The sequence below is a fragment of the Musa acuminata genome, chromosome BXJ3-8 (genome assembly GCF_036884655.1).
Source record: "Musa acuminata AAA Group cultivar baxijiao chromosome BXJ3-8, Cavendish_Baxijiao_AAA, whole genome shotgun sequence".
In the NCBI taxonomy this organism is placed as follows: domain Eukaryota; kingdom Viridiplantae; phylum Streptophyta; class Magnoliopsida; order Zingiberales; family Musaceae; genus Musa; species Musa acuminata.
Window position 1 is genome coordinate 29,735,196 of NC_088356.1, and position 13,342 is coordinate 29,748,537.

Consider the following 13,342-nt stretch of genomic DNA (forward strand, 5'->3'; position numbering starts at 1 on the left):
CCTTGACGTTGCAATCATATCATACTTATCCAGAGCACGAACAGAAATAACTCACCAAAACTCTGGATGTCATATCAAACATATAGAGGGTGTAGTGGGATCTCAGTCAGAATGTGATTCATCCATTTCTGAATGACCACCTGACAAAAGTCTCCCACGTCTGGGAGCTCCATCCACCCACGTCTAGGTGAAGTCAGAGGGGGCCGGCAGAGCATCGCAGGCTCTATGCATAACTCCCTTTACCATTTCTGGCAAAGGTTCACAACTCCCTTTACCATTTCTGGCAAAGGTTCACAACTCCCTTTACCATTTCTGGCAAAGGTTCACAACTCCCTTTACCATTTCTGGCAAAGGTTCACAATATCCCACACACCAGAGTACAAGAAGGCAGTTTCAACAATAAGCAGCATATAACGGAAGCACACGCGGAACAACCAAACGTACATGTGCCTTTTCAAAACAATGATGCAAGGAACAAATCTCTCACAAAAGTATTCATTTTAGGAAAGAATTGAAAGCAAGAGTGTACAGGGATTCCAAGCAATCATAATCAGCTCAATTCCAATAAGAAGGTTAGACAAATTCAGATATCCAAAGGAATGGAACCAAATACGCGAAATCGACCAAAGCTCGATTTCGGACAGAATTCCAGTGGCACATCAAACAAATATTTTAGAGTAACAATTATGCTCCAATACCCATAATAAGGCTATGGTCGAATCATATATCAATCTATATTAAGATGGAACAGATTTCATATGAAACAGGGCTCCCAACACTGAGTTACCTCTGATTTGGTAACACAAGGTCAAAATCACAATCACTGTGTTACAGAATTTATAGGGTCGGAATCAACAGACGATAGGGTGGGCAATTTAACTCCAAAATTTTCAAACTATATGTCAAAAGAGAGAATTTCAAGTCTACTTTCAAATAAAATCAGTTCGATACAAATCAGAATTTTCAACAGGAAGTTATAGGCGTTTTAGTATCGAAAGGTCAGAAATCTGAACTCTGTTTTACAGCGTCTATAGGCTCTTTTGAAACAAATTTTTGGGTAAGTATTCGGTGTCCAAAATCTACAAAATCGGTGTCAAAAGAAACACATACGAGTCTAATTTCAAACAAAATAGCTCCTGCCTGAATTCTCATTCTATATTAAAACTTATAGCCGAAACAGTGCTTAGGGGTCAGTTCACCGAAAGACTTTCAGAATCCATGGTTTAAGTCCAAAGAGAGATATATCAGTCTCTAAATAGAAATCTTCCAATTTATTTTGAATCAACATAAAAACAGAGTCAAATACTTATGTAGGATGGGGTTAGAACACTTGCCTTTGCAAATTTTGACCCGAAATGACAAGATTAAAGCAAGAACCCTAAAAGCCCCAATTTTCTTTCTCTTCTTCTTCTTCTTCTTCTTCTTCTTCTTTCTTTCTTTCTTTCCCTGATCACCCACGAGCTGCCTCCTCTGCTTCCTTAACAACGAAGGCAGAGAGGCTTAAGCGGTGGAATTTGTCATTTGGTGCATTTTGCAGTTTAGTCCTTGTTTTTATCATATTCACGATTAGGTCCTTAGGGTTTACATATAGATCCTCAGATTTTTTTTTGAACAGATCTCCCAAATCTTAAAAATAAGTTACCTCTGATTCATACTCTATTTCTTGTGTCAATTAAAAATAGATGCTTACATTATCACCAGAAATATTATACGAAAATTCGGAAATGAGGGGTGTTACACTCTCCCCCCCTTAAAAGAAAAATTTAGTCCTCTAAATTTATCGTACCTCTATTCGATGAAAAGACGAGGATACACCTTTTTCATTTCCTCTTCTAGCTCCCAAGTTGTCTCTTCTCCAGAATGATGTCTCCAATTTACTTGAACCAGTGGGATGACCCGATTCCTTAGGACTTTTTCTTTCTTATCAATAATCTGAATAGGCTCTTCCACATAGGATAGATCTTTATCGAACTCCACCAGCTCATACTTAATGATGTGAGAAGGGTCATACATATACTTTCTAATCATCGAGACATGAAATATATCATGGACATGGCTCAATGCTGGTGGCAAGGCAATCCTGTAAGCGACAGAACCAACCCTCTCAAGAACCTCAAAAGGTCCAATAAATCTTGGGCTTAATTTTCCTTTCTTCCCAAACCTCATAATGCCTTTGGAAGGGGAGACTTTTAAGAATACAAAATCTCCGATTTCAAACTCAATATCTCGTCTTCTATTGTCAGCATAACTCTTTTGACGACTCTGAGCAGTTTTTAACCTTTTCCTTATTACTTGAATTTTCTCGGTAGTTTCTTGTACCTTGTCCGGTGCTAATAGCTTTCTGTCTCCAACTTCCTCCCAACATACAGGTGTTACGCACTTTCGCCCATATAGAGCTTCATAAGGAGCCATCTGAATACTTGAATGATAACTATTATTATACGTGAACTCAACAAGTGAAATATCCTTATCCCATTCACCTTTCCAATCCATAACATAGGCTCTAAGCAAATCCTCAAGTGTTTGAATTGTTCTTTCTGACTGACCATCAGTCTGAGGATGATATGCAGTACTAAACTTGACTTTAGTGCCCATCGACTCCTGCAATTTTCTCCAGAATCTAGAGAGAAATCTGGAGTCTCTATCAGAGATAATCTCCTTTGGAATACCATGAAGTCTTACTACTTCATTAACATATAAATCTGCAAGTCTATCAAGTGAATAAGTCATATTAATCGGTAGGAAATGCGCAGATTTTGTTAACCTATCAATGATAACCCAAATAGCATCATGCTTCCTCGAGGTTCTGGGTAGTCCTGAAACAAAATCCATAGTAATACATTCCCATTTCCATTCAGGAATAACTAAAGGTTGCAACAACCCTCCAGGTCTTTGGTGTTCTACTTTGATTTGCTGACAAGTCAAACATTTAGAAACATACATTGCCATTTCTTTCTTCATGCCTTTCCACCAATAATGACTTCGAAGATCTCTATACATCTTAGTGCTCCCAGGGTGTAGGGTGTACTTTGAAGTATGACTTTCAGTTAGGATTTGATTCTTGATAACTAGTTCATTTGGTACACATACTCTCTCCCCAAATCTCAATAGGCCATCCTTTGAAATTTGAAATTGTGGCTTCAATCCCTTTTCTACTTCACTCCTCAAGTAGATTAAATGTGGATCTCGTAATTGTCCTTCCTTAATTTGTTGCATAAGATCAGACTGCACTTGAATGGAGGCCATCAGAATCATCGAGTCTTGCTCTTTCCTCAAAGCTTTCAAATCAAAATTTTCTTCTATTAGCTTCCATTGCTTCACGACCAGACTAGCCATAAAACTTGTAGATTTCCTACTAAGTGCATCAGCTACAACATTGGCTTTGCCCGGGTGATAACGGATGGTACAATCATAATCCTTCAGAAGTTCAATCCATCTTCGCTGCCTCATGTTTAACTCTTTCTGAGTGAAAATATATTTTAAACTCTTGTGATCAGTAAAGATTTCAAACTGCCGACCATACAAATAATGTCTCCAAATCTTTAAAGCAAAAATAATTGCTGCCAATTCCAAATCATGAGTTGGGTAATTCAGTTCATAACCTTTAAGTTGCCTAGAAGCATACGCAATTACTCTCCCTTCCTGCATCAAAACACATCCTAGGCCCTTACTTGAAGCATCAGTATAAACTACAAACTCATCATTACCCCTTGGAATAGTGAGAATAGGGGCACTAGTCAATCTTCTTTTTAACTCTTGAAAACTTTGCTCACAATCATCACCCCATACAAATTTCATATTCTTCTTAGTGAGTTTGGTGAGAGGTTGAGCAATTCGAGAAAATCCCTCCACAAATCTCCTGTAATAACCTGCCATGCCCAAGAAGCTCCTAACTTCTGTCACATTTGTTGGTACTTCCCATTCAACTACAGCTTCTATTTTCCTTGGATCAACAGATATACCCTTTCCTGAAATCACATGGCCTAAGAAGGCAACTTCATTCAACCAAAATTCACATTTGCTGAACTTTGCATACAACTTCTTTTCTCTTAGTATGGACAATACCTTCCTCAAGTGTTCCTCATGCTCCTGATTACTCCTTGAATACACCAATATGTCATCAATAAATACAATTACACAGATATCCAAGAGCTGTTGAAATGTCCTATTCATTAGTTCCATAAAAGCTGCAGGGGCATTAGTCAAACCAAAAGGCATCACCAAGAATTCATAATGACCATATCGAGTTCTGAAGGCTGTTTTTGAAATATCCTCCTCTTTGATCCTCAACTGATAGTAACCTGACCTCAGGTCAATCTTAGAGAATACTTGTGCACCCTGCAGTTGATCAAACAAATCATCAATTCTAGGTATGGGATATTTGTTTTTGATGGTCACCTGATTCAACTGTCTATAATCAATACAAAGCCTCAATGTTCCATCCTTCTTCTTCACTAATAGTACCGGAGCACCCCATGGGGATACACTGGGTCGTATGAAACCCTTATCTAATAATTCTTGTATTTGCTTCTTTAATTCTTCTAACTCAAGTGGTGCCATTCTGTAGGGAGGCTTAGATATTGGGGTTGTACTGGGGACTAGATCAATAGCAAATTCACCCTCTCTATCTAGAGGTAAACCAGGCAAGTCATCAGGAAATACATCAGGGAATTCTTTGACCACTGAAATTTCATCTATGTGGGTTTCCTGATTTGAATGCTCCTTTACACACACCATATAACAAAGACAACCTTTCTGCATAAGATGATAAGCTTGAAGTGCGGATATCAAGCAAGGAGGCAAATCATGCTTAATGCCCTCAAAGAAAAATATAGGCTGATCTGGTATGCAGAAGGTAATTATTTTTTTGTAACAGTCAATACTAGCGTGATGAGAAGATAACCAATCCATGCCAAGTATAATATCAAAACCCTGGATCTCTAGGAGAATCAAATCAGCAAGGAGTTCATGGTCTCCAATAGAGATCAAACAAGATGGGTAGACTACGTTTGTTGCCAATGAATCTCCAACAGCAGTTGTTACATATAGCATATAATCCAGGGGTTTAGGTAGAATATCCAAGTGACAAGCAAAGTGTTGTGAAACAAATGATAAGTTGGAGCCGGGATCAAACAAAACTTTTGCATTTCTTTTAGAAACATGAAGAATACCTTCCACCACAGATTTAGAAGCTTTAGAATCTTGTTCCGTGATAGCGTACACTCTAGCATGGGCTGAGGGTCTAGGAGACAGTGGCTCTCTTTTCCTGTTCAGTGGGCAATCTTTTATTTGATGACCTAGCTTTCCACAACTAAAACATGCTCCAGTCACCCGAAAACACCGACTCGTTTCATGATTTGATCCACATTTTTCACATAACTGAGTCCTCCCCCATGGTTTCCTTTTCTCAAATCCAGATGTCTTAAACCTCTTGTTACTATCTTCATATTTATTTTCTCTCCTGCTTTTGCTAGTAAATTTGTCCCTTTGGCTCTTGCCAATGATTTCTTGAATTTCCTCCATGTCTCTTTCAATTTTCAAAGCTCTTTCTACCGTATCAGCATATGTTTATAATTTTAAAGCTGACATTCGGCTTCTTATTGCTGGCCGTAATCCCCTTTCAAACCTTCTTGCCTTTCTAGATTCATCATCAGTCATATGTGTGGCAAACCTGGAGAGCTCAGTAAATCTAGATTCATACTTTGTAACCGTCATACTTCCCTGGATAAGGTTCAAGAACTCCAATTCTTTTTGCTCTCTCATACAATCGGGAAAATATTTGTCGTAAAACTTTTCTTGGAATAACTTCCATGTCATTTGCTCATGTTTGATTTCAGACATCCTCTTAATCATTCTCCACCAGTGTTCAGCTTCTCCTTCCAGCATAAAGGTGGCAAGAAAAACCTTTCGTTCATCAGAGTAACTTAGGGCATCAAATATTTTCTCTATCTGCATCATCCATCGTTCCGCCACCATTGGATCAGACTCACCACTGAAACTGGGAGGACTAAGCTTCTTAAACTGTCCAATTCCCAACCCCGTCCGGTTTGATGTCTCTATTCCATCATTACTTCCTTGTTGGACAGGTTGTTGTTGTTGTTGCATCACTTGTGCCATAGTCTCCAAAGTCCGCATAATACCACTCAATTGATCAGTAGTAGATGCAACAGGAGAACCAGATGATCTCGTCATCCTTGCTTCCTAAAACATCAAAAGAACATTTTCTTTGATCAATCTCTAAATGATAGTCAATAAACCTCAAAAAAAAACATAACATTCTTAGTGATTCTCAAATCATGCTCTGATACCACCTCTGTCACACCCCTAAAAATATCCATGATATTTAAAATCTTTCGTCACAACTAACCCAGGATCCAAACACACATTTGAGGTCACTAAGAAAACATACAAATCAAAAATTTCGCTTCTATAATCTACCAATTCATATCCCTGTGCAATTCATAAACATAGCACACATCACTCGAAAATTTATACCATCTGAACCCGACTCATCAAAATAAAAACCACAATATAAGTCCACAAGTGGGGAAATCTATGCAGTCACCACAATCATCGATTTACCATAAGTTCATATCATTACACAAATTTAATTTAACATTCCAAAACCCTATACATGAGGGATCCTTTAACTTACACAAAATCCACAGGTTTAGATTCATAGTCACATTTTATTGGATGCAAGGTAGCTTATACACAACTACATATATGCTAACAAAAGTTCTGCCCAACGTCTTCTAAACTTTCCACTGCCTCAGCCCATTCTTAACATTTAAGCAAGCGATACGCTATCCTGAAAAATTTTTCAACAAACGGGGTGAGCATAAAGAGCTCAGCAAGTGACTAACATATCCATAACAAAATAGTACAATTTCCAAGAGATACAGTATCAAAACACAAAAGCAGAATATACGATTTCGTATACATAATATCATTAGGAGCAGAATCATAATTGTCCTTTTTAATCATACATATTTGGTTCCTAACAGATGGGGCATAGAGTAATTGGAGCATATCAGAAACAAAGGAAACATATCGGAGCTTATCAATGGCATATAAAATGTTCCAGAACACATCAACGATCTATGGAACATTACGAAGCAAACTCAATAGTGAATGAAGCATTTCAAAGCATATCAAACTCATATGTCGTACAGAAGCTCAAACGTCGTCCTTGACGTTGCAATCATATCATACTTATCCAGAGCACGAACAGAAATAACTCACCAAAACTCTGGATGTCATATCAAACATATAGAGGGTGTAGTGGGATCTCAGTCAGAATGTGATTCATCCATTTCTGAATGACCACCTGACAAAAGTCTCCCACGTCTGGGAGCTCCATCCACCCACGTCTAGGTGAAGTCAGAGGGGGCCGGCAGAGCATCGCAGGCTCTATGCATAACTCCCTTTACCATTTCTGGCAAAGGTTCACAACTCCCTTTACCATTTCTGGCAAAGGTTCACAACTCCCTTTACCATTTCTGGCAAAGGTTCACAACTCCCTTTACCATTTCTGGCAAAGGTTCACAATATCCCACACACCAGAGTACAAGAAGGCAGTTTCAACAATAAGCAGCATATAACGGAAGCACACGCGGAACAACCAAACGTACATGTGCCTTTTCAAAACAATGATGCAAGGAACAAATCTCTCACAAAAGTATTCATTTTAGGAAAGAATTGAAAGCAAGAGTATACAGGGATTCCAAGCAATCATAATCAGCTCAATTCCAATAAGAAGGTTAGACAAATTCAGATATCCAAAGGAATGGAACCAAATACGCGAAATCGACCAAAGCTCGATTTCGGACAGAATTCCAGTGGCACATCAAACAAATATTTTAGAGTAACAATTATGCTCCAATACCCATAATAAGGCTATGGTCGAATCATATATCAATCTATATTAAGATGGAACAGATTTCATATGAAACAGGGCTCCCAACACTGAGTTACCTCTGATTTGGTAACACAAGGTCAAAATCACAATCACTGTGTTACAGAATTTATAGGGTCGGAATCAACAGACGATAGGGTGGGCAATTTAACTCCAAAATTTTCAAACTATATGTCAAAAGAGAGAATTTCAAGTCTACTTTCAAATAAAATCAGTTTGATACAAATCAGAATTTTCAACAGGAAGTTATAGGCGTTTTAGTATCGAAAGGTCAGAAATCTGAACTCTGTTTTACAGCGTCTATAGGCTCTTTTGAAACAAATTTTTGGGTAAGTATTCGGTGTCCAAAATCTACAAAATCGGTGTCAAAAGAAACACATACGAGTCTAATTTCAAACAAAATAGCTCCTGCCTGAATTCTCATTCTATATTAAAACTTATAGCCGAAACAGTGCTTAGGGGTCAGTTCACCGAAAGACTTTCAGAATCCATGGTTTAAGTCCAAAGAGAGATATATCAGTCTCTAAATAGAAATCTTCCAATTTATTTTGAATCAACATAAAAACAGAGTCAAATACTTATGTAGGATGGGGTTAGAACACTTGCCTTTGCAAATTTTGACCCGAAATGACAAGATTAAAGCAAGAACCCTAAAAGCCCCAATTTTCTTTCTCTTCTTCTTCTTCTTCTTCTTCTTCTTCTTCTTTCTTTCTTTCTTTCCCTGATCACCCACGAGCTGCCTCCTCTGCTTCCTTAACAACGAAGGCAGAGAGGCTTAAGCGGTGGAATTTGTCATTTGGTGCATTTTGCAGTTTAGTCCTTGTTTTTATCATATTCACGATTAGGTCCTTAGGGTTTACATATAGATCCTCAGATTTTTTTTTGAACAGATCTCCCAAATCTTAAAAATAAGTTACCTCTGATTCATACTCTATTTCTTGTGTCAATTAAAAATATATGCTTACATTATCACCAGAAATATTATACGAAAATTCGGAAATGAGGGGTGTTACACCGTCGACCTCCGAGGCGATGGTTTTGGGCCTCGGAATTTGCCGTGACCGCTACGCAGTCAGTCTCGTGGGGCAAGGAGCGAGATTTCCGGAATGGGGTCGCAATAGCGATTCCGAGTTCCGACAATGGCGATTCCGAGATCGTTCGAGAGATTTAGAGGCTCCGTACGCCGTCCGCGACGTGCACAAAGGCGAGGGACGACGCAAACAAAGCGAGTGCGATCATACCAGCACTAAAGCATCGGATCCCATCAGAACTCCGAAGTTAAGCGTGCTTGGGCGAGAGTAGTACTAGGATGGGTGACCCCCTGGGAAGTACTCGTCTTGCACTCCTTTTTGCGCCCCGAGCGACCAAAACCTCTCCCGTCGACCTCCGAGGCGATGGTTTTGGGCCTCGGAATTTGCCGTGACCGCTACGCAGTCAGTCTCGTGGGGCAAGGAGCGAGATTTCCGGAATGGGGTCGCAATAGCGATTCCGAGTTCCGACAATGGCGATTCCGAGATCGTTCGAGAGATTTAGAGGCTCCGTACGCCGTCCGCGACGTGCACAAAGGCGAGGGATGACGCAAACAAAGCGAGTGCGATCTTACCAGCCCTAAAGCACCGGATCCCATCAGAACTCCGAAGTTAAGCGTGCTTGGGCGAGAGTAGTACTAGGATGGGTGACCCCCTGGGAAGTCCTCGTGTTGCACTCCTTTTTGCGCCCCGAGCGACCAAAACCCCTCCCGTCGACCTCCGAGGCGATGGTTTTGGGCCTCGGAATTTGTCGTGACCGCTACGCAGTCAGTCTCGTGGGGCTCGGAGAGAGGTTTCCGGAATGGGGTCGCAATAGCGATTCCGAGTTCGTTCGACAAAGTCACGATGGTTTCGGCGCGCGCTTGCCGTGTCCGGTAATGGCGATCCCGAGATCCGACAATGGCGATTCCGAGATCGTTCGACTGGTTTAGAGGCTCCGTACGCCGTCCGCGACGTGCACAAAGGCGAGGGACGACGCAAACAAAGCGAGTGCGATCATACCAGCACTAAATCATCGGATCCCATCAGAACTCCGAAGTTAAGCGTGCTTGGGCGAGAGTAGGACTAGGATGGGTGACCCCCTGGGAAGTCCTCGTGTTGCACTCCTTTTTGCGCCCCGAGCGACCAAAACCCCTCCCGTCGACCTCCGAGGCGATGGTTTTGGGCCTCGGAATTTGCCGTGACCGCTACGCGGTCAGTCTCGTGGGGCTCGGAGAGAGGTTTCCGGAATGGGGTCGCAATAGCGATTCCGAGTTCGTTCGACAAAGTCCCGATGGTTTCGGCGCGCGCTTGCCGTGTCCGGTAATGGCGATTCCGAGATCCGACAATGGCGATTCCGAGATCGTTCGACAGGTTTAGAGGCTCCGTACGCCATCCGCGACGTGCACAAAGGCGAGGGACGACGCAAACAAAGCGAGTGCGATCATACCAGCACTAAAGCACCGGATCCCATCAGAACTCCGAAGTTAAGCGTGCTTGGGCGAGAGTAGTACTAGGATGGGTGACCCCCTGGGAAGTACTCGTCTTGCACTCCTTTTTGCGCCCCGAGCGACCAAAACCCCTCCCGTCGACCTCCGAGGCGATGGTTTTGGGCCTCGGAATTTGCCGTGACCGCTACGCAGTCAGTCTCGTGGGGCAAGGAGCGAGATTTCCGGAATGGGGTCGCAATAGCGATTCCGAGATCGTTCGAGAGATTTAGAGGCTCCGTACGCCGTCCGCGACGTGCACAAAGGTGAGGGACGACGCAAACAAAGCGAGTGCGATCATACCAGCACTAAAGCACCGGATCCCATCAGAACTCCGAAGTTAAGCGTGCTTGGGCGAGAGTAGTACTAGGATGGGTGACCCCCTGGGAAGTACTCGTGTTGCACTCCTTTTTGCGCCCCGAGCGACCAAAACCTCTCCCGTCGACCTCCGAGGCGATGGTTTTGGGCCTCGGAATTTGCCGTGACCGCTACGCAGTCAGTCTCGTGGGGCAAGGAGCGAGATTTCCGGAATGGGGTCGCAATAGCGATTCCGAGTTCCGACAATGGTGATTCCGAGATCGTTCGAGAGATTTAGAGGCTCCGTACGCCGTCCGCGACGTGCACAAAGGCGAGGGACGACGCAAACAAAGCGAGTGCGATCATACCAGCACTAAAGCACCGGATCCCATCAGAACTCCAAAGTTAAGTGTGCTTGGGCGAGAGTAGTACTAGGATGGGTGACCCCCTGGGAAGTCCTCGTGTTGCACTCCTTTTTGCGCCCCAAGCGACCAAAACCTCTCCCGTCGACCTCCGAGGCGATGGTTTTGGGCCTCGGAATTTGCCGTGACCGCTACGCAGTCAGTCTCGTGGGGCTCGGAGAGAGGTTTCCGGAATGGGGTCGCAATAGCGATTCCGAGTTCGTTCGACAAAGTCACGATGGTTTCGGCGCGCGCTTGCCGTGTCCGGTAATGGCGATTCCGAGATCCGACAATGGCGATTCCGAGATCGTTCGAGAGGTTTAGAGGCTCCGTACGCCGTCCGCGACGTGCACAAAGGCGAGGGACGACGCAAACAAAGCGAGTGCGATCATACCAGCACTAAATCACCGGATCCCATCAGAACTCCGAAGTTAAGCGTGCTTGGGCGAGAGTGGTACTAGGATGGGTGACCCCCTGGGAAGTCCTCGTCTTGCACTCCTTTTTGCGCCCCGAGCGACCAAAACCCCTCCCGTCGACCTCCGAGGCGATGGTTTTGGGCCTCGGAATTTGCCGTGACCGCTACGCAGTCAGTCTCGTGGGGCAAGGAGCGAGATTTCCGGAATGGGGTCGCAATAGCGATTCCGAGTTCCGACAATGGCGATTCCGAGATCGTTCGAGAGATTTAGAGGCTCCGTACGCCGTCCGCGACGTGCACAAAGGCGAGGGACGACGCAAACAAAGCGAGTGCGATCATACCAGCACTAAAGCACCGGATCCCATCAGAACTCCGAAGTTAAGCGTGCTTGGGCGAGAGTAGTACTAGGATGGGTGACCCCCTGGGAAGTACTCGTGTTGCACTCCTTTTTGCGCCCCGAGCGACCAAAACCTCTCCCGTCGACCTCCGAGGCGATGGTTTTGGGCCTCGGAATTTGCCGTGACCGCTACGCAGTCAGTCTCGTGGGGCAAGGAGCGAGATTTCCGGAATGGGGTCGCAATAGCGATTCCGAGTTCCGACAATGGCGATTCCGAGATCGTTCGAGAGATTTAGAGGCTCCGTACGCCGTCCGCGACGTGCACAAAGGCGAGGGATGACGCAAACAAAGCGAGTGCGATCATACCAGCCCTAAAGCACCGGATCCCATCAGAACTCCGAAGTTAAGCGTGCTTGGGCGAGAGTAGTACTAGGATCGGTGACCCCCTGGGAAGTCCTAGTGTTGCACTCCTTTTTGCGCCCCGAGCGACCAAAACCTCTCCCGTCGACCTCCGAGGCGATGGTTTTGGGCCTCGGAATTTGCCGTGACCGCTACGCAGTCAGTCTCGTGGAGCTCGGAGAGAGGTTTCCGGAATGGGGTCGCAATAGCGATTCCGAGTTCGTTCGACAAAGTCACGATGGTTTCGGCGCGCGCTTGCCGTGTCCGGTAATGGCGATTCCGAGATCCGACAATGGCGATTCCGAGATCGTTCGACAGGTTTAGAGGCTCCGTACGCCGTCCGCGACGTGCACAAAGGCGAGGGACGACGCAAACAAAGCGAGTGCGATCATACCAGCACTAAAGCACCGGATCCCATCAGAACTCCGAAGTTAAGCGTGCTTGGGCGAGAGTAGTACTAGGATGGGTGACCCCCTGGGAAGTACTCGTCTTGCACTCCTTTTTGCGCCCCGAGCGACCAAAACCCCTCCCGTCGACCTCCGAGGCGATGGTTTTGGGCCTCGGAATTTGCCGTGACCGCTACGCAGTCAGTCTCATGGGGCAAGGAGCGAGATTTCCGGAATGGGGTCGCAATAGCGATTCCGAGTTCCGACAATGGCGATTCCGAGATCGTTCGAGAGATTTAGAGGCTCCGTACGCCGTCCGCGACGTGCACAAAGGCGAGGGACGACGCAAACAAAGCGAGTGTGATCATACCAGCACTAAAGCACCGGATCCCATCAGAACTCCGAAGTTAAGCGTGCTTGGGCGAGAGTAGTACTAGGATGGGTGACCCCCTGGGAAGTACTCGTGTTGCACTCCTTTTTGCGCCCCGAGCGACCAAAACCTCTCCCGTCGACCTCCGAGGCGATGGTTTTGGGCCTCGGAATTTGCCGTGACCGCTACGCAGTCAGTCTCGTGGGGCAAGGAGCGAGATTTCCGGAATGGGGTCGCAATAGCGATTCCGAGTTCCGACAATGGCGATTCCGAGATCGTTCGAGAGATTTAGAGGCTCCGTACGCCGTCCGCGACGTGCACAAAG

At 44.5% G+C, this 13,342-nt stretch overlaps 11 non-coding genes across 11 annotated transcripts; all 11 read left to right on the forward strand.

Moving 5' to 3' along the window:
- Positions 1 to 9,145: 9,145 nt before the first annotated feature.
- Positions 9,146 to 9,264, forward strand: LOC135647300 (5S ribosomal RNA). The gene has a single exon (XR_010500041.1). It is a non-coding gene; the product is annotated as a 5S ribosomal RNA (ribosomal RNA).
- A 243-nt stretch (positions 9,265 to 9,507) lies between these two features.
- LOC135647214 (5S ribosomal RNA) lies at positions 9,508 to 9,626 on the forward strand. Its single transcript, XR_010499955.1, has one exon. It is a non-coding gene; the product is annotated as a 5S ribosomal RNA (ribosomal RNA).
- Positions 9,627 to 9,934: 308 nt separating this feature from the next.
- LOC135647526 (5S ribosomal RNA) lies at positions 9,935 to 10,053 on the forward strand. Its single transcript, XR_010500263.1, has one exon. It is a non-coding gene; the product is annotated as a 5S ribosomal RNA (ribosomal RNA).
- Positions 10,054 to 10,361: 308 nt separating this feature from the next.
- LOC135647038 (5S ribosomal RNA) lies at positions 10,362 to 10,480 on the forward strand. Its single transcript, XR_010499783.1, has one exon. It is a non-coding gene; the product is annotated as a 5S ribosomal RNA (ribosomal RNA).
- A 221-nt stretch (positions 10,481 to 10,701) lies between these two features.
- On the forward strand, positions 10,702 to 10,820 carry LOC135648107 (5S ribosomal RNA). The gene has a single exon (XR_010500797.1). It is a non-coding gene; the product is annotated as a 5S ribosomal RNA (ribosomal RNA).
- Positions 10,821 to 11,063: 243 nt separating this feature from the next.
- Positions 11,064 to 11,182, forward strand: LOC135646533 (5S ribosomal RNA). Its single transcript, XR_010499280.1, has one exon. It is a non-coding gene; the product is annotated as a 5S ribosomal RNA (ribosomal RNA).
- A 308-nt stretch (positions 11,183 to 11,490) lies between these two features.
- LOC135647323 (5S ribosomal RNA) lies at positions 11,491 to 11,609 on the forward strand. The gene has a single exon (XR_010500064.1). It is a non-coding gene; the product is annotated as a 5S ribosomal RNA (ribosomal RNA).
- Positions 11,610 to 11,852: 243 nt separating this feature from the next.
- LOC135648108 (5S ribosomal RNA) lies at positions 11,853 to 11,971 on the forward strand. The gene has a single exon (XR_010500798.1). It is a non-coding gene; the product is annotated as a 5S ribosomal RNA (ribosomal RNA).
- Positions 11,972 to 12,214: 243 nt separating this feature from the next.
- On the forward strand, positions 12,215 to 12,333 carry LOC135647602 (5S ribosomal RNA). Its single transcript, XR_010500336.1, has one exon. It is a non-coding gene; the product is annotated as a 5S ribosomal RNA (ribosomal RNA).
- A 308-nt stretch (positions 12,334 to 12,641) lies between these two features.
- LOC135647039 (5S ribosomal RNA) lies at positions 12,642 to 12,760 on the forward strand. The gene has a single exon (XR_010499784.1). It is a non-coding gene; the product is annotated as a 5S ribosomal RNA (ribosomal RNA).
- Positions 12,761 to 13,003: 243 nt separating this feature from the next.
- Positions 13,004 to 13,122, forward strand: LOC135646361 (5S ribosomal RNA). Its single transcript, XR_010499115.1, has one exon. It is a non-coding gene; the product is annotated as a 5S ribosomal RNA (ribosomal RNA).
- The last annotated feature ends 220 nt before the right edge of the window (positions 13,123 to 13,342 follow it).